This window comes from Pyrgilauda ruficollis, unplaced genomic scaffold, assembly GCF_017590135.1.
Source record: "Pyrgilauda ruficollis isolate IOZ18807 unplaced genomic scaffold, ASM1759013v1 scaffold134, whole genome shotgun sequence".
Taxonomy (NCBI): Eukaryota; Metazoa; Chordata; class Aves; order Passeriformes; family Passeridae; genus Pyrgilauda; species Pyrgilauda ruficollis.
In genome coordinates, this window is record NW_024511877.1 from 288,910 (window position 1) to 310,640 (window position 21,731).

At 43.3% G+C, this 21,731-nt stretch overlaps 1 protein-coding gene across 2 annotated transcripts in view; it reads left to right on the forward strand.

The window, feature by feature from the left end:
* ANK2 (ankyrin 2) overlaps nt 1-21,731 on the forward strand; it is a 274,403-nt gene that overhangs the window by 14,971 nt on the left and 237,701 nt on the right. Inside the window, exon 1 of one of the 2 annotated variants that reach the window (XM_041459285.1) lies at nt 5,607-5,817. The exons of the other annotated variant lie outside the window; for it this stretch is intronic. The gene's annotated coding sequence lies outside the window, so the exon portion shown is untranslated. Of the gene's footprint in view, nt 1-5,606; nt 5,818-21,731 lie in introns of those variants that run through there. 2 annotated transcript variants of the gene reach the window in all.

Consider the following 21,731-nt stretch of genomic DNA (forward strand, 5'->3'; position numbering starts at 1 on the left):
GGGCATCACCTCTGGAAACTCAGATTGAAAGGTTTGGATTTTAAAAAACGACACCTTTGATGTGACAGCCAGTTAACTTGTTCACCAGTATAAGGCAGAAACCTAGGACTTGAAGGGCTCAGAAAACCATTTTGGTGATATTTGTCATGTATCCGCTTTCAAGTCCAAAAGCTATGTAACTCTTCTTGAAAAAGTAACTGGTAAAATTTTCTCTAAAATGGATGTTTTCTGGTTGCTTTTTTTTTTTTTTTTTTTTTTTTCCCCAAACCATTTGTTAAGAGATAAATTACAAGCATTGAGCAAGGCAATACTCTTCACAGAGGGGGTCCTCTGTAAAAACGGCATTTAACTTAGAGCAATAGCAAAAGGGGATAATTTTTGTACAGGGAAATTGGGGAAGGCCCCTTTTTATGGGAATTGAAAGATTCATGGGAGAGAGAAGAGGTAAACAAAACTGACAGTGGGAAAGAAGCAAAGGAAAAACAATGGAAGGCATCAAAGCAACTGGAAAAGAAAGCAGAACAATTTTGGCTTTGTCTGACTGTCGACAAATAGCAGCCCAAAATATCTTTCTGCTACATGAAAGTGTAAACATTTTAAAAAGATTCTTCTTTTATTGGATAACTATGTGAAGGGGTACTTTTAAAATGAGTGCATACCTGAGAACCAGCATGGCTGACTTCAGTCACAAAACCAAATTCCTTTAATTATTTTTTCAGTGGTTGAGTGAAAATGATATTGGTGTTTTATAGGTGTCGCTAAGTAATTTTTTTAGATTTTGGGATGAGTTGCAGAATGAAATGAAGAGAGGAAAAGGAATTGACTGCAATTGGCTGGTCATCACCCCACTGCTGTGGGGATCTTAGAAGCAGCAGAGCATGGGCTGTTTTGGCTGAGACTGCCAGGTTAGCACCTCTGCAGTGTATCTGATTCCCAGGGAGGAATTTTGGTACCAGATGACACAGCAGATAGGAATTCCACGGCGTTGTTTCTCCTCAGGTATTTTTTTCAGACTAGAACCACCTAAGATCTGATTTTTCTCAGTCTGAAATCTGTACTCTCAATACATACTTGTAGCATGAACCTTGCAAACTTTGGGGGAGAAAAAAAGAAGCATAGGTGTTGAATTTAGTAGGAAATCTTGTCCTAAGACTGTCCCACTCCACCTCTGCAGGCCAAACGGAGGTTGTTCAGGAGCAAATGAGAATGGTGAGGAAGTTGTGGATTGCCAGCCGGTTTATTTCCTCAGTGTAAATAGAGCACGTGTTTTCCATCTTTGCTGTTGCTTAATATAGATTCTCTGTCTGGGAACACAGAAGTTAAAAAGTCAGACGTGTGAGGTGTTTGCTGATTTTCCCAGGGACGTGCAGAGCTGGCTGTGGGTGACTGCTTGCCCTTCCTGCCAGACTCCTCCGTGGATGGGCTTTGAACCCATCCCTGCTTTCAGCCTGTCAGTGCTCGCTCTCAGCGCTGCACTTGGCACTTGGCCTTGAGGAGACACTTGAGCCACACACTGTGTGTGCTCCCTCTGCCTCGCTCCACGCCCTTGAACAATTAGAGCCCAACAGCAAGTGCAGTGGAGAGGGGAAATATTCCAGATTTATTGTGGAGCCGGAGTCTCTGCTTTCCCGAAACAGGAGCTTTCTTCCAGTGGTATTCAGCAAGTGGCCTTTCTCACAGGAACTGTGCCAGAAGATGGCATTGCTGTACGCAGAGCACTCATCTCCATTGCAACAAGTCATTAGGAGGAGTGGAAAAACTGCGGCTTCCAAGTCCATTAGACTGACTCAGGCTGTCAGGAAACGAGTTCGCCTCCATATTGCACGTCAAGGATGGTTCCATTAAAATATATAGTGTGCAAAGCTTGTTTTCGTTTCTAATTGTTGCTGTTTAACAAGAAGCTTTTGTTTAGAAGTCCAAATTCATCCGTAGGCTGAGGGGATGTATCTCAATACCCAGAACTCTTTTTATTTTCAAGTGGAAGAAGGGGACACTATAAAAATCCTCCCTGTTCACACTGCCTCCTGCCAGCATCTTACTCTCTGACTTCAGGCTCTCCTCATTTTCCTCCACGCACTGTCTCCCAGCTATCCTGGGAGATTTCCAGCTATGAAAAAAATGGTTTTTTCAATAAGTTTCCCACTCCTCAGGTACAGTGGGAAAAGCATTTTCAATAAACTTGGCTTGAGAACGGCCTATGTGCATGAGTAAGCAGCTCTTGGTGCACTCCAAAGGATTCTGCAGTGAGTTTGATCCCAGAAGATAGTAAGCATCCCTTGGAGGTAGGTGAAAGCCTGAGGAAAAGTTGTACTCAATTAAGAAAAATGTGATTTTTCCAAGTCTGTGCTTTATAGCAAATTTTGTTATCTCAGTGAGTGAACACTGTAGCTTTGATTTCCACAGGCTGTAGGAGGAATTGATGTGATAAGACTACAGTTTCTCTTAGGGGAAAAATCAGAATCAGTTTTTCTGGATACTGCAGAGTAGATCCAGTCTGTGTGTAAGGATTACAGTGTGGTCATCCCTGGGAATGCTGAGGGAGGCTGCCTGTTGTGGTTCCATCTCCCCCGGGAATTGTTAGGTTTGTTGGAAAGCTGCTTGTTCCTGTTGAGAGCTTTGGAAAAAAGCCTTAGGTTGGCTGAACTGCAGGAGACACCTCCTTCACTTGTGGCCCTAACGCTGAACAGAGATGCACAGAAATTTAATTAGGGAGACATAACGCTGGAAATGAACCAGCACCAGACAGCTTCCTTTTGCCTGCTCTCTAAATGATGCTAGGTTCCTTTACCAGTAAGGCTTTGAGGGGAAGGAAAGGGAAAGCAAACAGTGGAAAAACAAATGGATAGAGTGTAGAACAATTGTTTGAAGTCACCCTTTGAAGCAAAAAATGATTCCCCAGCATCCTTCACTAGTTAATTTGGCCGTGTGAGGTTTCCTGATGGGTGTCCATCCAAAACTCCTACGTTTTGGAAGCAGAAGTCAAGGATATAAGCACTCTCCTTTTTCTTTCCTCTTCCTATTCCTTGATCAAAGTGATTCTGAGGTATTTTTATTATATTTTTCTCTAGTAGCCTGTTGCTGTGCAGAGAACTTATTTAATGGTGAAACCCTTGAAACATTCCTAGCAGGAGAAAGCTCCTTGTTCTGGTGGTTGATGACAGGTTGTTTTGGCTGCTCCTTTTTGTTAGCTAGGTAAGAAAGATAATTCAGCTCCATATTGGACAAAGCATTTCTGAAGCTCAGTGGACATGGATGCATCTTTGGGCAGTAACCTGTCGCTTTAGCTTTTTATTTGTGTATTTTTAATTTGAGCTGAGTCACAAGTGATCAGCCTCTGGCTTGAGCTCAGTTCCATTCTGCCCATGGCAAGGCAACTGGACTGCTCAAATGTCAGAAAATGAAACATGGAAGAGCAGCTTTAATTAGTGAAATGACCTGCTCCCGCTAAGAGCTGCTTTGACACCCAATTCACTAAGCAGCCTTGAAATATTGCTGCTTTCCTCTTCCTTCCCAAAGCTCCAATGAACGGGTATATATGTGTATTTCCTTATTGGAAATACACATATATACTCCTCTATGGCTGTGTGCTGGGCCTGCTCCAGAGTTTCTTTTGCACTTGGGATTTGCTCCTGTGTAATTCCAGAAAGGGTTAGATTTGGAGTGGGTGCAGCATTATGCTGAACTCTTTATGCAGTTGGAGCTAAAAGCATTATTGATTGCCTTTGCTATGAATGAAACAACTTAGATGTATCTGGAAAACGAGAGAAGCAGGAATGGGGAAAAACAAATGAATGTTTCATGCCACATATTTCAATGCAGCAATTTCCTAGCTTTCATAATTCCTGAGCTCCTTGGTGCTGTGCTTGGCGTGTGTTTTGTGCTGCAGGGTCCAGAGCGGCCAGCCCCATCAGGCTGTGCACACAGCCACTGCTTGCCTTGGTCTCAGAATGATGTTGTAGGTCACGTTAGTCATTTAATGTCAGACGTGGAAGCATAGTGTAATTAATTCGAAGGGGGGAGGGAATGTACAGGAAGAGATCTGTTAAGATAGTTATGCTGGATTTTATTTTTTAAAACTTCATTTAGAGTTTTAATGGGAGCATTGAGAACTGTTGACTCTTTCTCAGTGTTGGTTCCAGACAGCACTGACAAGAGCTAATGTGTACAGCTTCACAGAATAGCTTCTTTCTATTTCTGCATTTCTCCATATTTCCTGTTCCCTTTACCCTTGACCTCCTGATTTTTTGCAGCACATCAAAGACTATCTTCTGTTTCTTCTTGATGTGTGGGTTAATATTTTCTTACTAAAATTATTAAACCTTATGCAGCTGAAACAATTCAGGCTTCAATATCCATGTGTTTGCGCTACAAGGTTTTTGTGTGCTTAATTGTTGAGCTTTTTTTGGCATAGTGCACAGCTATGGAAAATACCTGGTGCCCTTCACTCTAAGTTCCCCTTATGGAGGAAGCCCTGATATTGTAAAAGCATCAAACTTTGTCTGTTCTATGCTGAAGTGATGACAGACTAGGAGGAGAATGAGGTGTTACCTGTGATCTTTGAACCAGACGGTATTTTCTGAGCCCCAGTGCCCTGCGCTTTGCTGAGCGTGTCAGTCCACATGAGTCAGCATGTGGAGCTGTTGCAGCAGGGGTCTGTGTCTCACTGGTGGTGCTGACATGCTGTTTGCTCTCCGCCAGCCCAATGCCTTTCCTTCTGTCCCTAGTTCTCTCAGCCTCTGCTTTTCCAGGGTTTTGCCTTTGGATGTTCCTTGGAGTACTGGCTTAGACCTAATTTCTCACTCCAGCTTTGCACCTCGAACAGGTTGTTCAGCCTGGAGAAGAGAATGCTCTGGGGAGACCTTCCAGTACCTAAAGGAGCTCCAAGAGAGCTGGAGAGACACTTGTCACAAGGGCATGGAGTCAGCAGAGAGAGGCCAGAGTTGTGTTGGATATTAGGAAGAAGTTCCTGGCTGTGCAGGTGATGAGGCCCTGGCTGGGGCCAGAGGCAGGACCAGGCTGCCCAGAGAAGCTGTGGCTGCCCCATCCCTGGCAGTTTCCAAGGCCAGGGTGGTCAGGCCTTGTGGAATGCCTGGTCTAGTGGCAAGTATCCTTGCCCATGGCAGGGGTGTTGGAAGGAGATGATCTAGAAGATCCCTTCCAACCCAAGCCATATGGTGATTCCATGACTATTTCACGGAATAGTACAGCATAGCTGTACTCCCAGAAGTATATGATAATGCAGCAGTAAAGCAAAATTAGCACTATTTGCTGCGGCTCAGCAAAGCCGTCTGGAAGCAGCTGCTTTGCTTAGTTTCCCCTTTTCCCTGTGCTTGGCTTGTCCATAACCCTCCAGCCCCAGATATCCCCCCTGTCCATTCCCGGGGGAAGAGCGGAGCGGGGGAGCCAGCACGGCGCTGCGTGCGCTCGCTCTCGGCGGCTGCGGCTCCCCATTCCTCCCGCGGTGAGAGCCGATCCCGGGGTGCCCCCGCATGTTCCCCCGGGCCGGAGGGGCGGCGCGGGGCCGGTGCCGCCTCCACGGGAGCCCCGGCGTGCCGGGAGCCTCCGCCCCGCCGCTGTCCGTGAGTGGGCGGCCGGTCCCGCCCGCGGCCGCCGCCCGGCGGGGGCAGCAGCGGCTGCGTGCCGTCCTGCGTGCTGCCGTGCCAGATCTGCCGCCAGAGAGCTCGGACGGACCGGGAGGGAGGGGACCGGGAGGGCTGCTCGGCTGTCACGGGCGGGGGGCGGCTGGCAGCGGCCGCGGCTTGCGGCGGCACCGGCGCTCCCACGGCGGGGACGCGGCGCTGGGGAAGGAGCACTGCCGTAAGTCACCCCGGGTCCCTGTCCATCCGAGAGCCCGGGCTGTGGTTTGGGTGGTGGGCTTTTGTGGTTTTTCTGTTTCCCATCGGTGTTTGTCAATGGCAACCGCAGAGCTCGTCCTGTGTGTAGAGCTATTAAAATGTAAATATCGGGCGGGGATATAATCGAAATTTGTGTTTCCCAGCAGAAGCAGGAAGTCTGCCTTGTGCCAAAGTAACGTGTCAGGCGGACGAGGGGATCGGGTGGGAAGCCCCGGTCCGTATTGCCGGGTGCAGAGAGAATTTTCTGTGCCATCCCACAGGCGTGTAGCTCTGGAAGGCACAGGTGCTCTTGCTGCATCTGTGCAAGAGCTGCATGGAAGGGGGGCTTGCCTCAGCTCTGCAAACTCTGCCTTTCTGCAGTCCTCAGGTGAGAAACGGCAGAGGGAGATTGGTCAGTTTTTTTCTGTATCCTCTGTAAAGAGCTGTCCAGAAAAATTTTTCCCTTCGATGTGATGGGAGGAGGTTGCTAGAGGAGATTGTCAGGGCTTCTGATTCTTGTCTTGGAATGAATGAGGGCTCAGGGGAAGGAAAATGTCCCCAGTTCCTGAGGTTTTCTCCCTTCCCTTTCTTTCTCCTAGAGAAGCCTGGCTATCAGACATGCATTTTAAATCCTGTTTCCTATTAATTTTCCCTCATGATATAATGAAGCAGCACTAGTTAGCATTTCTGATACTGAGCATCTGAATGTAGAGGCTGTTCACGTCTGCTGCTCCACCAAACGATTTCCAGGCTCCATTGGCAGCAGTGCACAGATTGTGACTGTGCAGGAGCCAAGGATGGAGCCTTGACTAAGGCCCTTGGGTGTGTCACCTCTTGAAAAGACAGATTGATTTAACCTTTGCCTTTGCTCCCAGCTTCCTATGTTTTCATACAGGTGAGGAAAAAAGGTGATACCAAAGATGTTAATTAATTTCTCCCATTTTAGTCTTAGTTATTTTCCTCTATTTTTGTTTTTGTTAGGGTGTTGAGGAGGGAAAATCCATCCTAAGAACATGCTTCAGCAGCCATGAGTCACTGTGCATGGATGGGGTCGTGTCTGTGAAATTCCCCTGTTGCTGTTTGCTCTCCTCATTTTTCTGCAAAGCTGGGCTTGAGCTTTGTGGAGGTGTCACTGGAGAGTAGGATGTTGTAGCTGCTGGAAAATGTGTTTGTGAATCTGTTGCACTTTTCACTCCGAAACCTTTCCTTTTTTTTGGTAGCACAAGATGGGAGAGTGGGCTGGTGTGGAAGAGCAAGGAAACACTTTTAATAAGTTCTTCTGCCGTTCTGTTTGACTTTGGTGCGTTGTGTGTCGATGCCATTTCCAGGATCTGTGCTTACAGGAGGGCAGAGCCACGCAGAGGTTGGCACTGGGTGGTGGTTATTCCTTGAGTTAGAGGCTAAGCTAATGCTAATGCTAGTCAGGTTAGCACTGGTGTTCCAGGGCTTCACCTGGTGGCCCCTGAGATTGATAAAAAGTACTCTGCCAACCTGGCTAGATTTTTGGATCGGCTCCCTAACTGCCTATCTGGGTAATTAGGGACTCTGGGTTTCAGCAGGCTGTGTAGGTACCCATTCCCAAACTTGTTTCTAAATGTTTAGAAACAAAATTCAAGTCTTACTTTTCTCTTATTTTGCTAAAACCCAATAAAAAGCCAAGTATGGCTCTATTATAAATCTGGTTTAGGGTTTTGCCAGATTACTTGGTTGGCTTGCATCGGTCTGCCTACCCTGGCAAACTGTGGGCATTTCAGTGGTCTACATACAATCCTTGGCTTGTCTTTTCATTCTGTGCACTAAGCTACACTGTGATATGGTCAATAAATTATCACTTCCAAAGCTGCTTGGGTGTTCTCAGTGTAATTAGACCCCTCCTGGCCCTGCTACATTTATACCTCTGAGGAAATAAGAAAAGCCTCTTGTTTCTGGTGATGTCCTCTCCCACCGAGTGATTTACTCTGGTACCTATGTGGCCCTGTGGACTCTGTAATGAATGGGTTTAAAGAGCTGAAAGCAGAATTCTGGGTGATTTTCCTGTTGTGCTCTCCAGCAGCTTAAATCGAGGGTAGCTTCACTGTAATTTGTAGTCCTGTGGATCCAAGGCTGGAGTCATGTTAATCCATTTCGGAAGCAGTGGGAGGGAAGCCAGTTCCCAACGCTTTCTGAATCGCTTTTTGGGGAAGGTTCTGAATGTAAATCATGACAAGCCCATGACCTGGAGAAGAAAAATGTGGCTGTCAGACCGTAATGCTTTGGAGGAATAAATACCATTTAAAGTTTAGTAAATTTTGTGTTGGTGGGTAGCTCTAGTCTTGTACTGCTCTGTGAGCTCTGTATTTGGGTCTCTTTAATTGGTGTCGCTCGGGCATAGAGCACAAGCAGATATCTCGTATAGTAAACAAAGCAGCAGATTTAAGTTAATGCTAATGTGTTTGCAGGCTGAGCCAAAAGCTTTTCAGGGTTATTATAACGTGCTGGGCATACAGCCCATCGATCTAAGTGTCTGGAGGAGACAAAAGTTATGGATTGACTCATTGTGCGAATCAGCTCATCTGAAAGTCAGATTCTGCTGTTTGTTGCCATCAGTAATTTAGTCGTATTAAGTACGGCTGAGGACGGGTGGCAGTGTGGCAGGAATATTGAGATGGGGTTTCAGAGATCCCAGGAGAGCCATTCCCTGCTTTGCCTCCACAGATTTCCTGTGTGACCTGGGGCAAGTCATTAAACGTTTCGGTGGAGTAGGGTTGGTGGCACCTCCTCCTTTTTCACAGGGTGTGTGGAGATTATTGGGTTAGATCCATTTGTGAGGGGATCATATAAATCTAAATACAATATCAAAGAGCCCATCTCAACAGTGCGTGCCTCGTACATAGCTAGACAATACCTGGATCTCTAAGCCAGCCTGTGTATGTGCTTCATCCCATAATATGCTTACACGCCTGTGTTTTCATTTTGGCAATAAATCCTGACCATTGACGTGGGGCAGCTATGAGAAAAGCCTTTGTTCATTGTCAATTCCAACCTAGTGTTCTGAGAGTGTTCCAGTTGTTGAACGCAACATTGAAGTTCGTTGTGTGCTAACAATGACAAGATAATGCAGGCTCTGGTGAGGACTTAAATATGTAATTCCCATGTGCTGGGGATAATGGCATGGAAGCCTCTCCTCTGGCAACTGCTGCTGATTGTAATCCAAAATTATTTCTGTATTTAACTTTGGAAGATTTAACTCCTCAAAGTGGTTCAGTCCCATTCATTGGGAATGCTCTGCCAAGTGTCAAGAGCCTGGGTATCTTGAATTATGTAAACTCTGATGCTTCAAGTTAACACATATATACAAACTTAGGTTTTAAGCTTCACAACCTCAGCCCTTCCTTAGAATAAACCAACAAGATACTGGGGGATCTTTGGGACATCCGTATTCTTTGGAGCCAAATATTGTGTTCCACGAACAACTTCATCAAGGCTGGTTAACTACACAGAACAGAAAGCTCTTAAACTCTGGTGCAGCAGCTTTAATTGTGTTAGGCATCCTAAATGGGTGGTGATGTACAGCAACAGGTCAGAGGCTGTAAAAGGTATTTTTTCATATTACGTAACAGTTATAAATTAGGGTTTTACTATCATAAAAAATGCATGCTGGTCATGTCAATATGTTTCCTTTGCTTTTTTATTTTATCCACTGCTTTTCAGCACGTATTCCCACTTAGTCACAAAGCTCAGCCTTGCTGGCCGTGGGCTGCTGCCGAGGGAAACCTTCCACTTGGAGTGGGCATTTTGAGCAGGAGGTGGGATGGCTGTGGGTCTGTCTGAGTGCCAGGCCCCCAAAAGGGCAATCCTGGCACAGGGACTCTGGAGTTTTGAGGCTCCCCCAGCTTCTCAGCAGCTCTTTGGTGTCTTCCCCTCGTGACAGGCATGAGCTGTGTCCCCCTTCAGAGGAGTCTGCTGTCACCATTGTCCAGCATTAGTTTATTTTCTCATAGGTCCTCTTTGGAAGAGTGTCAGGAATGCATATTTCCTGCTCCATGTTTTTGCTTGGCTGGTTAAGCTTCCAGCAGAACACCTGCTGACACATCCTTTTGCCTTCCCACGCCCCAGCACCTCTTCTGCATTCCCTCTTCAACCTTTGCAGTGAAAGTGGATGCTGAAACTTGTCACTTGACCACCTTCCTGTGCTGTTTCCTTGGCTTTCATCTGGGCCCACGGGTTACATTCCAAAGACACTCATATCACTTGCTTCAATTTAGACTGAGGAAATCTTTTCTTATTAAATTATTGTCTTGAAAATGATTTCCAAGTTGTTTCTAAAACTTAACTTCAACTTCTTTTAGAATATCTTCATCTTCCCCCACTCTTTTGTTTTTTCCTGACAGAGGCTTTCATTTTACATTTTCCCCCAACTTTGTAACAGGCTTTGGAGAGATGAAGCAAATAAGTTATAAAAATACCTATTTATATTTAAGAAATTTATGCATACACATGTACATACATCAGTAAAATAGAAAATTTGACTCACCACCTCTTAGCTCACTCTAAAAATTCCTTTTGGGAAGTAAGGGAGGGAGAACTTTTTAAAACAAGCAACATACATCCTTATTTTAAAAAAAGGTACTTAATCTAAAATGTTTTCTACAATGTTCCAGAGTCTTGAAAACTGTTTATCGAGATGACTATTCTGAATGTAAAGCCGTTTTTCAGTGCAAAGGGAAAGATAATGATCCCTAGGGTTTATTTTGACTTAGAGTGCACTGATTCACCACTCACTGTTGACAATAGTTGAACTCTATTAGGATTTTTATTTTGTGGCTCAGCACAGTTTTGAGGTTGTTGCAGTCCTACAGTTGTGTTCCAGTTCCTGAGCTCATAGATGGCAGCGTATGTTTTTTACTTGTGTAGAAAAGTAGGTGTATTCCCATTTCCTATTTGAAGCCGTGGAGAGAAAGCCTAATGCTGTTTTTTTGTTTTCTCTGGGAAAAGAAGTAAGGCTGTGCTGAGATTTTAGTACATGCAGATGACTTAAATCAGTTGTGGCTTTACAAATATAATCTACCTAGAGGAAAACTACAAAATGAGCTGTGAAGGAATTTTACATATTGTACCTTGTACAGAAAGCGCAGTTATTGGCATGGTTTTGATGTTAAACAGGGAGAACCTATTTATAAGACCTTCAATTTATATGTATTTCTTGAACAGAAAGTTGACGGCTACTAGAAATAAGTATTTATCAATTTTTAAGACGATGAATTGATTCAGGGGTCTGTAAGCAGAGAAATCAATGCTATGCCTTGAGCTGAAGCAAACATGTCATTATGGGCTCCTTTTATTTCTCAGTCGTTTTAAATAGTGACGGCGACTTAAAATCTGAATTGGGGGCAGTTAGAGAGAGCCCTGAGCAGCAGAGCAGCTGGGCTCATTTCACACCACGCTTTGCTTCGTGGGTGTTCAGAAAGACAAAACCCTGCAGCCTCTTTCCTGCCTCTGTGGAATTCTCCAGCCCTGCTGGATGCTCCACGTGCTTTCCTACCCTGTCACCTGTGGGAGTGAAGGGTGAGGGGTGGAACTGCTGAGGCTGGGGTGGGATGCACACCTGGAAAGGAGGGTGGCACTGAGGATGCGTCCCAGGGTGCTCCTCAGGTTTCATCAGCGTGCTGCTCTTATTCAGAGTGACAGCAGAAATCTTTATAAATGCAATTAAACCCATTAATCCAAGCTCTTCTCGCTGGGATTTGTTTCAGCGAGGCAGCTTTGCTGGCTCCCTCCTTGCCTCTTCCCTTGCCGTGGGTGCTCACCACTCCCAGGTGTCACACACTCATTGGCTTCCTACAGCTGGCACATCAGGTCCTTGACTAGATATTATTCAGGAAGATAAAGCATTTCAGGTCTGTCTTTTCTTACATAAAATAAGTTTTGAACGATTGATTGAAAGGCAATAGGTGGAGTGCACACACGGATGAAACAAAATTATTATGTATTACGGAAGAAATTATTGGTTTAATTTTGAAAAAGGAGGGGTTTTTTTCTGGGAGATGAGCAGTGTTCAGCTGTCAGTGTTCCGTAATAATATTGGGTAATTGTGTACAAGCACTTAAAAGGTTTCTATTTCTAATCTCTGAAATGACTCACTAATAGTATGGAGCTGCAGGTACTGGAATTCCTATGACAGGGTGTGTGCCACTGCAGGAGATGGGTCCCTTTGTCCCAAGGGATATGAAAATATCCAATCTTTCCTGCTGTGATTTCCATACAGTGCTGTAACTGTGAGGGAGAATATAACAGGTAATCCCCTCTTAAATTACCTTCAAGCCTCCTGCTGTCAGCCCAGCACAAAGCAAGTTGAGTAAGGGGAGCTGAGGGGTGTCCAGCAGAGAAGTGTGTGCCAGCCAGGAATGGCGTTCAGGGCCTTGCTGCTGTTCCTTGCCTCTTTTTGTTATCCCAAGAGAATGGTCATGGAGCAGCAAGTAAAAATATTTTTAACCCGTTGAATTTCACAGACCTTATCTATTGTTTGTGGGGGTTTTTGCACTGCCAATTAACACAGGGAATTATGTTGGCTGTGAAAGCGTTATTGGAGGATAAAACAGGGAAGAGGTGATGGGCACTTGCAGCCCCTGTGTCTGATGGAAGAGGAAGATGTGCAAAAAAGGGTGGTGAATCCTCCTGTGTCAGGTTAGTGACTGCACCAACCATCTGCTCTAATGCTGCTCACAGCACAATGCACTTGCTTGAAAATTGGCCATTTCCAATAGCTGTCTGGATTTCAAGGGAAGATTTTGAAATCCAGGATGAAAGGCGAGGAAAAACATCTCAGCCATGATTCTCTTGACCTTCACCTATGTTATGGAAGCAAAACTTGATTATGTGTGTGCACAGTCGCTGTCTAAAGGGTTTTAGTAGCTGGCCAACTCCCTGTTTGTTGTCCTGTGGCTGGAAGCCTCTCATCTTATTGCCCTGTACCTTGAGCCTTGGCTGCTGCAGCATCACCAGAAGGAAGGATGCCTGCAAGTTCTTACATGGCATGTATCCATCAGATCGGGTTGGCTTTTCTGTGATCATGTAGTCAGGTAGTTTGACTGGTTGTCTAAAGCCAGAGTATAATTTTGCTTTGCTTCTATTTAAAGGCAAAAATACATTTGGACAGTTTCATTATAGAATCCTATGGAAAAAAAGGTGGCGTAGAAACATCTCAAAACTGACTTCAGGAATTACTGAATTGTAAAGCAGGTGGATCACACATCGGTGACACGAGTTCCCTGACTACTTGTAGGGTGGTCAGCAGAGAGAGGGAAGGGATGGCAAACCTGTTCTGTGAGAATTTTCAAGGTTTCAAAGCTTGGGTTTATTTTGTTTCAACTTCTTGCTGGTAACTCAGCACTAAGGTGTGTGCTTGGGAGTGTATTTGCTCTTACTCCTTAAGGAGTATAAATACAGTGTCTCTACTTATTTCTCAAGATGGAGAGATGGATTTAGATATATTTGTGTGTATATGAATATAAAAATAAATATTAATATAAAAATTCATGGGAAAACAAACCTTATCAAATGATTCTAGAATCACCTCTCCCTTACTCAAAGACAAGTGCTCATGCCTGCTACCCTCACGTAGTGAGCTACTTTTTGGAAATCACAGCATTATTCTGTGTGCAGCCTGTGAGAGGTAGCCAAACATTAGTTTGTACTGTGCATACAGTGAATATTGATAAAAAATTCACTTGTATTAAAAAAATGTAATGGTGTTGTGGTGACCTTCCATTTTGAGGAAATGAAGGAGAGAAAAGCTGAATATAATAGGGAATGATGCAGTGGTATCAGTCCATCTTCTGAGATTGTCTCTGGTCTGAGTGACAGGCAGTAATTGATGTGCTCTCGTTGCTTTGTCACCTCAGCTTATCTTCATTCTAATTATTGCCACCTGCCTGCTCTGAGCATTTGGTGTGGGTGTTGGATGGCTCCTGAAGGCTGTGCAGGCTTCACGTTGTGAAATAGCCCGCCATGGGTGAGAAGGATCTGCAGAATTCCAAGTTACTGTGGAATATCTGAGCTCTGCAGTGTAAGTCAATATATGGATGTGCTGCAAACTATTTAGGGCATAATTATTGAAAATGTGTTTTTGATCATAATACTGTGGGCACTTTGGCAGAGAATGCTAAAATGAAAGCTTAAAGAACCTGGAAAACATTACAGTTCTGGTCTTCAGGGAAAAGAGCAAAGATCTAATTGAAAGTAATTTAAAAATGTTTCTGCTAAAAATTAGAATTGCTTCTGTAAAACTGAGTCTAGTATTCTGATTGAACTGCTGTCTGGATTTGATCATTGATGTAATTAGTGCTCAACACAAGCAGTACCAAATAGAAGGTGAGTGTGAAACTGTAACATCTTTTGTTTCTTTGTTTTTGTTAGTTGATTTCAGTTAAAAACCAAAACACTGTAACACAGCATTGGAGTTTACATGTGATAAACAGAATTTGCTTTTGTTAGTTGAATTACTGGCAAATAACAGTAATTTCTTACATTTTCACAGCATCATCTGCTGTTAATTTACATCCTGATATTTCATGTCCGTGTTAATTTAATGCTAATGAGCATGTTGGTAATGATGGCTGTGGCACAGCATATTCAAGTGCTTTATTCTAACCACAGTGTTCAGTTTCTGAAAAGAATCATAGCTTTCTGTGCTTAATTCCACCCCTCTATTTGGGTGCTTGTCATTTGCCTTTTTACCCATTTTAATGGGTAAAATATAAGAATATTCTTAAATATAGGCAACTTTTTAGTCTTTCCTGAGAACAAAGAACAGCAAGGTACCAGTGTTCTGCATTAGCTAAAAGACTTTAGCTCCTGTTTTCATATGTCTTCAGGCAGAATTAGCATAGGAACCACTGCAGTCTGGAATCCCTCACACCTGATGCAAAGCTTTTGCTACTGGCTGACAAAGTTTTTTGAAGGGGCAATATATTTGTGAGGCATTTTGTAAATTAATACCTTGGTTTCTACACATGCTAAGCTGCTGTTACAACTTTAACTTTTTTTTTTTTTTTTTTAATGCAACTTCTGTTTTAAAGTGCCTGTTCTCTGGCTTGTACACATGGCTGCTAAAATTATAAATATTTACAAGCTTCTGCAGCAATAGGAAAAGTTGTTTTAAATTAAGTATAAGAACAGGTGGATTTTTTTCAATGTTCAGGGCTGTTTGTGTGTAAACAACCAACACTGACTGCCCTGATTGTTTCAACATCAGGGAAAGCACTTGCACCTGCCTTGCCTTTACTGCCCCAGCTGTTCATGGTCCCAAATTCCTTAAGGCAGTCTGACCCACCACACTGCTCTTCCTCTGTTGCATCTCCAGCAGCTTTAAAAGGCCTCTCAAAAAACCAAAAAGGCAGAAAAACTCGAAATTGGAAGGGAAGACAGCTATTCTGCAGAAATGAGGCAGCTGGTTTTAAACAGGTTGGTGGTCCTATGTTTGTAGAGCTTTTGTGGTCAATTTTAGCATCTTAAAATACTCACTTGTGCTGTGAGAATTGTCTTCGTTGTGCATCACAGGTAATGTGTTTTCAATTAATTACTCCCAACCTACTACTCCTAACTGGGAGAATCTTTCCTAGACCAATGAACTATTCAAAATTGCTCAAAAGATCCAGACATGCAGTTGCTTCTCATGTAAATGGGAGCTGTGTGGGCTCCCTAATCACTTAAGTAGCTTTGAAAAAACTCCTCCTTGATGTTTTTATTTCTCTGCTGTAGCCAGTGTTTATGGTCTGCTTTGAGCAAGATACAAAATTCCTTCTCACTGTACTGAGAGCATGTCTGAGACTGTAGAATTGCCATTTTGAATTAACAGCAATGTTATGAAAATGTTCTCTATTCTCTAAAATCAGCATGAAATATTCATCTAAACTGTCAATAAATATTTAAAGGTGATGTGAAATTTTCATGCATTTTAAAGAGTAAAATTAATTAAAACGTTGTAAGGACTAAAACATGGTAGTGAATAGAAGAGTTGTATTAACATCTGTTAAATTCAAATCAGGTGCTTGGTTTTATTTAGTGGAAAAAGCAGGAAAACAGAGGGGCTTCTTATTAACCCTTTGATTTCTGTAACCTGGGATTGGGACATTGGTTTAAGATGTGGAAGATTCAGAATTGATGCTCTCCTGGGATAGAATGAAAACTGGTTTTGGTCATTCTCCCAGGACTCTCTTCTTGAATTAAGGCTTCCTGTTCTGGTGCCTTGTGTCCTTAGAAGGAGACACAAATACTTGTGATCTTTGCATGTATTAAAATTATCCTGTATGTTGTGTGTGCTTTTATTGCCTGCTGGAATCAATCACGTTTTGGGGCTCAGAATGAGGGAAGTGCTCAGGACTTAGGAGTGAAACCTCTATAAGATTTCTGAGTATCAGGAGTTATTAAACAAAGAACAATTGTTCATTTTAAATTAAAATTAATGTAGTGTTTAAGAAAAGTAATTTAAAGAAAGACGCGTCTCTTATAAGACAGACACACAGTCATTCTTGGGGGTTTTTTAGGTTGTAGAAAGATGAAATTTGATCATTTGGGGGGGTTTTTGTGCCAAGACAGATCAGAAAGTAGATTTCTGAAACACTATGGAAAGCAGCTGTGCATCAAAGTCCCAGCTGTTTCCACAGTGCTGGGAAAAAAAAAGTAAAGAGAACTGAAGAATAAATATTGGGAGAATGGGGAATGTGTTGTGTAGGAATATCCTCCATTCTCATTTTTTTAAAGCTGCTCTGAAATTATGTTTATGGAATTATTATTTTGGAATTATTATTACGGAATTATTAGGGAATTATTTATATTAGGGACAGGAGGAAAATAAAATGCTTCCTATATGCGAAGAAGAGATGTGGTTACAGTTGTAAGTACCTTACTGGGGATAGTCCTGCTCTTATTGGTTCTCCCATCTCATATCCCAGTCCACATCTTGCCTGGAAGGCATTGGGAGGGGAGCCTACTGCATTTTTGGATATTGATGCCAATTTACAGGTACACATTTGGAGGAAATTCAGCTTCAGCTCTTCACTAAGCTGGCCACTATGGTCTTGTAGAAAAAAATACACTTTCAGAAACTTGAAAGTGATTAATAATGTTAGATTTTTATAAAATTTTATCAACTTGAAAGAGGCTTACAAATGACTATTGTTTGGTATTGCAGCAGAAGTGAGGTCTGCTGTTCAAATACCAGTTCAGGCAACTGTGAAAACTGATCTCAGTCAAAATGGTTTATGTGAGTATTCTGCATGTTATGTAACAATTTGCAGTGCTAATTTTATTGACTAGTTATTAGTTCTAGGCCTTAATATTCAGGTAAAACATAACATTTAACTTAGAGAAACATCAGTGCAAGCCAACAGAGAAACTATGTTTAAATCTTTGTTATAATGTTCGTTATTATTGTTGTTGCAAGGGTAAAAATAAATGGGAAATTTGGCTGGCTTTCAGTCTGGAAGCCTTGAAATAAATCAGTATTATGATTATCATCCTTTGGTGAGTCTCCTGAGTGCATGTCGTGGCTGATATGCACTGCTCAGTGCAAACTGCACAGCCAGGAGCAGGGGGGCAGGAGGGGACAGTGTTTGCTGAGCAGTGCTGAGAGGTTTCACCCGCTTGGGCAGGAGATTTCCAGTGGCAGCAGGATCACAGCCGGTGCTGCTGATCTCCTGACTCACCTGCTGCACAGCTGGGATCAGAGATGTGCCTGAAGCACAGCAGCTGTTTGCCTTGGATGCAAGTGAAGAGTGGGTGTAGTGTCACACGAGAATACAGGCATCTCTTTTCAACTTTTTTAGAGTTAGTTTAAAGTTATCAGCTCTTCAGTGATTTTCTGTCTATCCAGGAGACCGTAAATGACAAGGCATTTCTGAGGAAGTTCTGATATCTCTTAAAATTAAAGTATCTCCAGTTGGAAATCAAGAATAAACATGTAGGAGTTGCTGAGCCTGTTGCATTATAAATGTGAGAACTGTTTTGGGGGACCAGGGTTCAGAAGCAGGACAGTCTGCAGGTGCAGTGAGACTGCAGACACCTGAACGCTGTATAAAGGCTTTATAACAGATTTTTTATACACATTTTCTGCAAGTCTCTTGTGAGGAGTTGCTTCAGATGTTGTGTTCTGCCTTGAAGAGATGTCCAGAAAAAATGTGTGCCAGGCAAGGCAGATATCTACTGAAATGAGTTAAGTCTTTAAAAATCTGTACGTTCACCAGCTCCTGTTGCTGCCTTATCTCCTGGATTAAGGACTAAATAAGTCTAGATTGGTATTGGTGCCTGTAGGTTGCAAATCTTAGCTGACATTTATAGCTACTGTCCTGCTTGCAGCCTCATTTAGGAAGTTGAAGGTTGTCTTCTGGGTGGATCAAAATATCCAGCCCCTCTCCTGACTCAGCAGAACTCGAGGGCCCACCGCGCTCTCAAAAGGCCCTGTTGTGTCCCGGTGGCTCTCTAATTAGCGGAAAAAAGCAAGTGGGAAATTCCTTTAGCACAGTTGGAGTGATGTTGGAACACTTCATGCAAGGCTGAGCTCCAATTCATGGATGTACTGCAGGCAGCTCTCCGTATGGGAATGCCAAAGCCAGGCTGTGCCAGGCCAGAGTGCCGGCTGTACCCGCACACCCTACATGAAATGCAGGCGCCTCTTCCTCTGGCAGCTGCTCAATCACACCTCGGGCACATTAAAGCTGCCCCTCTAAAATAATGCAAGGGAATATCAAGGCAACATGAGGAGAGTTCACTCTCTTGGTAGCTCAGAGTGTTTTGTTTCTGGTGCAGAGGGAAAGCCTCTTTGCAAGGCTTCGTGATGAGACCGTGCCAGGGTGGTGTAAATTGGCAAAACCCCTAAGGTGGGGCTCCTGCTTTTTCACTCACTGCTGGGGGTTGGAAATGCTGCAAGCCTCTGAGTTGATTTTTGCATATATGGCTTCATTCTCTTTCTTCTGAGCTTAAGTTACCTGTGTAAATCTTCTGCAAATGCTTGATCATCCAAAAAGGCAGAAAAACTATAAAATATAATCTTGGTGGCTATGTAAAATGATCAAGACTTTAATTTTTTTAATGGTTTGTTTTTTGGAGGGTTTTATTTAGTGTGACATTATCTAGGAGAGGTACGTGCTTTGTTATGGTTTCTAAGGAATTTTAATCTCCAAGACTATTTTGGAGGATTGTCACTGCTGTTTGGGAACAGTCATCTGTTGTCAATAATTTTTTGCAGGCTGATTGCTGAATGTGAACAGATATTAAGTGATGCTGACTATTCTGGAATTAGAATTACGTAGGGATAGAGCACAGAAGGCACCACCCTCTGTGTTAGTGACATTTGAAAGAGTTACATGGAGATTCACTTCATGTTGTCAAAATTCTCACAACAGTGCTCTTGGCTGGCAGGAGCTTCCTGCTGGTCACTTAAGAACAGTTATTTTTTGGCTGAACTGCACTCAAAATATTCTCTTGGGTTGGTTTTCCTCCCCTCTTGAGCTTGCCCCTTGTGCATTCACAGGGATGCACTGCTGCTCCCCACACAGACTCCCAGAGAGACAAATCCAGCTTTTGTCCTGCGGAATTCTTTCAGCCTGGCACTGACAACGCCAGTGGCCTCGTCTGATTAAATCTACTTCGCTGCCATGCAACATGACAAATGCTTTTGGTTCAAGTTGAAGGCTAAAGCTTTTGCAAACAGGAAAAACAGTTGTCAGCTGTCACTGTTGTGGGACCAAACACACTCCGTGCTACAACAAGCAGACAAAAAAGCCTCTGAGCCGTACAGCAGATCAAATGGGAAACCCACTCAGGGTACTTCCAGTTCTATTAAGTGTGTTTTTATCAAGACTTGTTTAACAACACAGGGGAGAACATCTGTTAACAATTGGTAACAAGCTAAACAATACTGTCTTTTGCTCTCAAGGCAGCCTAGACAAAGCAAAATTACAGGATACTGTATCATTTGCAAGATGGGATATTTTGCATTTTAATGTTTTGCTTACAAATGTAGCTTTGGACTTATTTTTTTGCAAAAAAAAATTAAGTATCTTTAGAAGAAGAGCTGTATTGAGGAGCTTTGGGGAATGTGGTTTGGTGGCTCTGCTTCAGAAATAAAAATGAGAGTGAACTGAGGTTGAAAATGATACCTGGGTGTTTGGCATGGTCCTGGCTACTGAGTTTCTTGTGCTCTCTGAGTTTTCTTCTCTCACTTCCCCAGCCCCACTGAAGGAAGAAGTACAGAAAGTTTGAGAGAAATTGGGGTATTTCTGAGTGTACGTTTCTAAAATTTTATTCCTTGTTTTCTTTGAATAGATGAAAAAAGAAGTATAATATACTAGCTCTTAGTTTTTCTTAAGTGTGTAGGAATTTGGAGTTTGCTTGGGACTCTTTAGTCTGAAATATTATAGGTCAGCCTCGAAACTATGCCCAATTTATGGTTAATCCCAAACCCAATGGGCATCTTGTATTTCATGCAGAAAGCGCCGTGCCTAGTGCAGTGCATTCTGACATTTCCTTTTGGGGCTGTTCTTCTCTTAGTCACTGAATCAGTTTTTAATTAAATACAAGTGAAGTTTGACTGCTAATACAAGCCTCTGTTTTAAAACCAAGTCAAGCAGAAAACACTTTGTGTGTTTTCCATCGCATTCCTGATTCAGGAGTTTCGTGTCTGGAAGGTGGAGGGGGAGCAGCCCTGTCTTTGAGTTGTGGCCATCAGTCTGAAGTTAGCTTCCAATTTCCATCGGTGCTTCTGCACTATGGCCCTCACCCTTTACACCTCCCCAGACAGCAAGGGAGCTCTCCATCAGGCTTTCCATACTGAGCAAGGAAGTGTTCATCTGAAGGTTGTAAGTGGCTTTATCCTCAAGCTGCTGTGTGGAGCCATCCTCTGGGATGTATTTTTATAACACGTTAATGGCTCAGTAACTGGTGAGAGGAATGAAAAGCTTGGGCCTGTCAGCTAAAGGGCACTACCAGTCCTCTTTGGTCCTTAATATAGTAAGGACCAAATGGCTGTCATTCCTTCTCAGCTTTGTGACTTTCCATTCAGTTTATTTTGTGCTACAGCTGTTCAGGAATTGTTAGAACTACCATTTTTGGGGGAATCACATGACTGAAATAAAACTGTTGTTTCTGCTATCACCCCTTTGGCTTTGTGAGGTGCCATCCCTCCCTGCTCCCCCAAACAAGCCAGGAAGGAACTTGCAAGTCTAGCAAGGCTCAGTAATGAAGACAAATTTTTTTCCCCCGAGCCACATTTACAATCTGCTTTCTTTTAAAAAAATGAGATCAGTATCTTAATTTTAATTAAGTAAAAGACTGTTAGCTAAATCCTCTTGAACACGTAGCGTGAAAAATAGGAAGGACGCCAAGGAGTTATGACTGCTGAGATAATTTCATCTTGCAAGTTGGGGCTCCAGCCGTGTGTCCTTCAGCTTAGTTTCCAACCCATCTACTGACGTTGGAAGCAGCTTGGCACCGGGTGAATGTCACGGTAAGCCGTGCTGTCACCCTGGCCTCTGAGTCCCTTGTCACGGTCAGCAGAGGTCGCCTGTCCTGAGAGGGACACAGTGACAAGATCTGCCTGGGTCACGGAGCAAGGAAGCGCTGAGGTGTCTCACAAAATGTGCCAGAATTCATAAGTGCTGTAAACTACTTCATCAATAGCTGGGAATTGAGTTAGCAGTCATTCCTGTTAGGGGTTGTTTGAAATGCTCTCAGTGTGTATATTTATGGAGGACAGTTATCTAATTATTGGCCATTAATGAGTATCTGTAGTCTGTACGCCTGCTCAGGGAAGTGAGGGATGTCAGATTGACTGATTATTCCCTCCCTTCTTTGTCTCTCCTTTCTCTCCTGTTGGATACCACAGGCCCAATTCTGCACTCTGTATTGCAGGCCAAGAAAAAC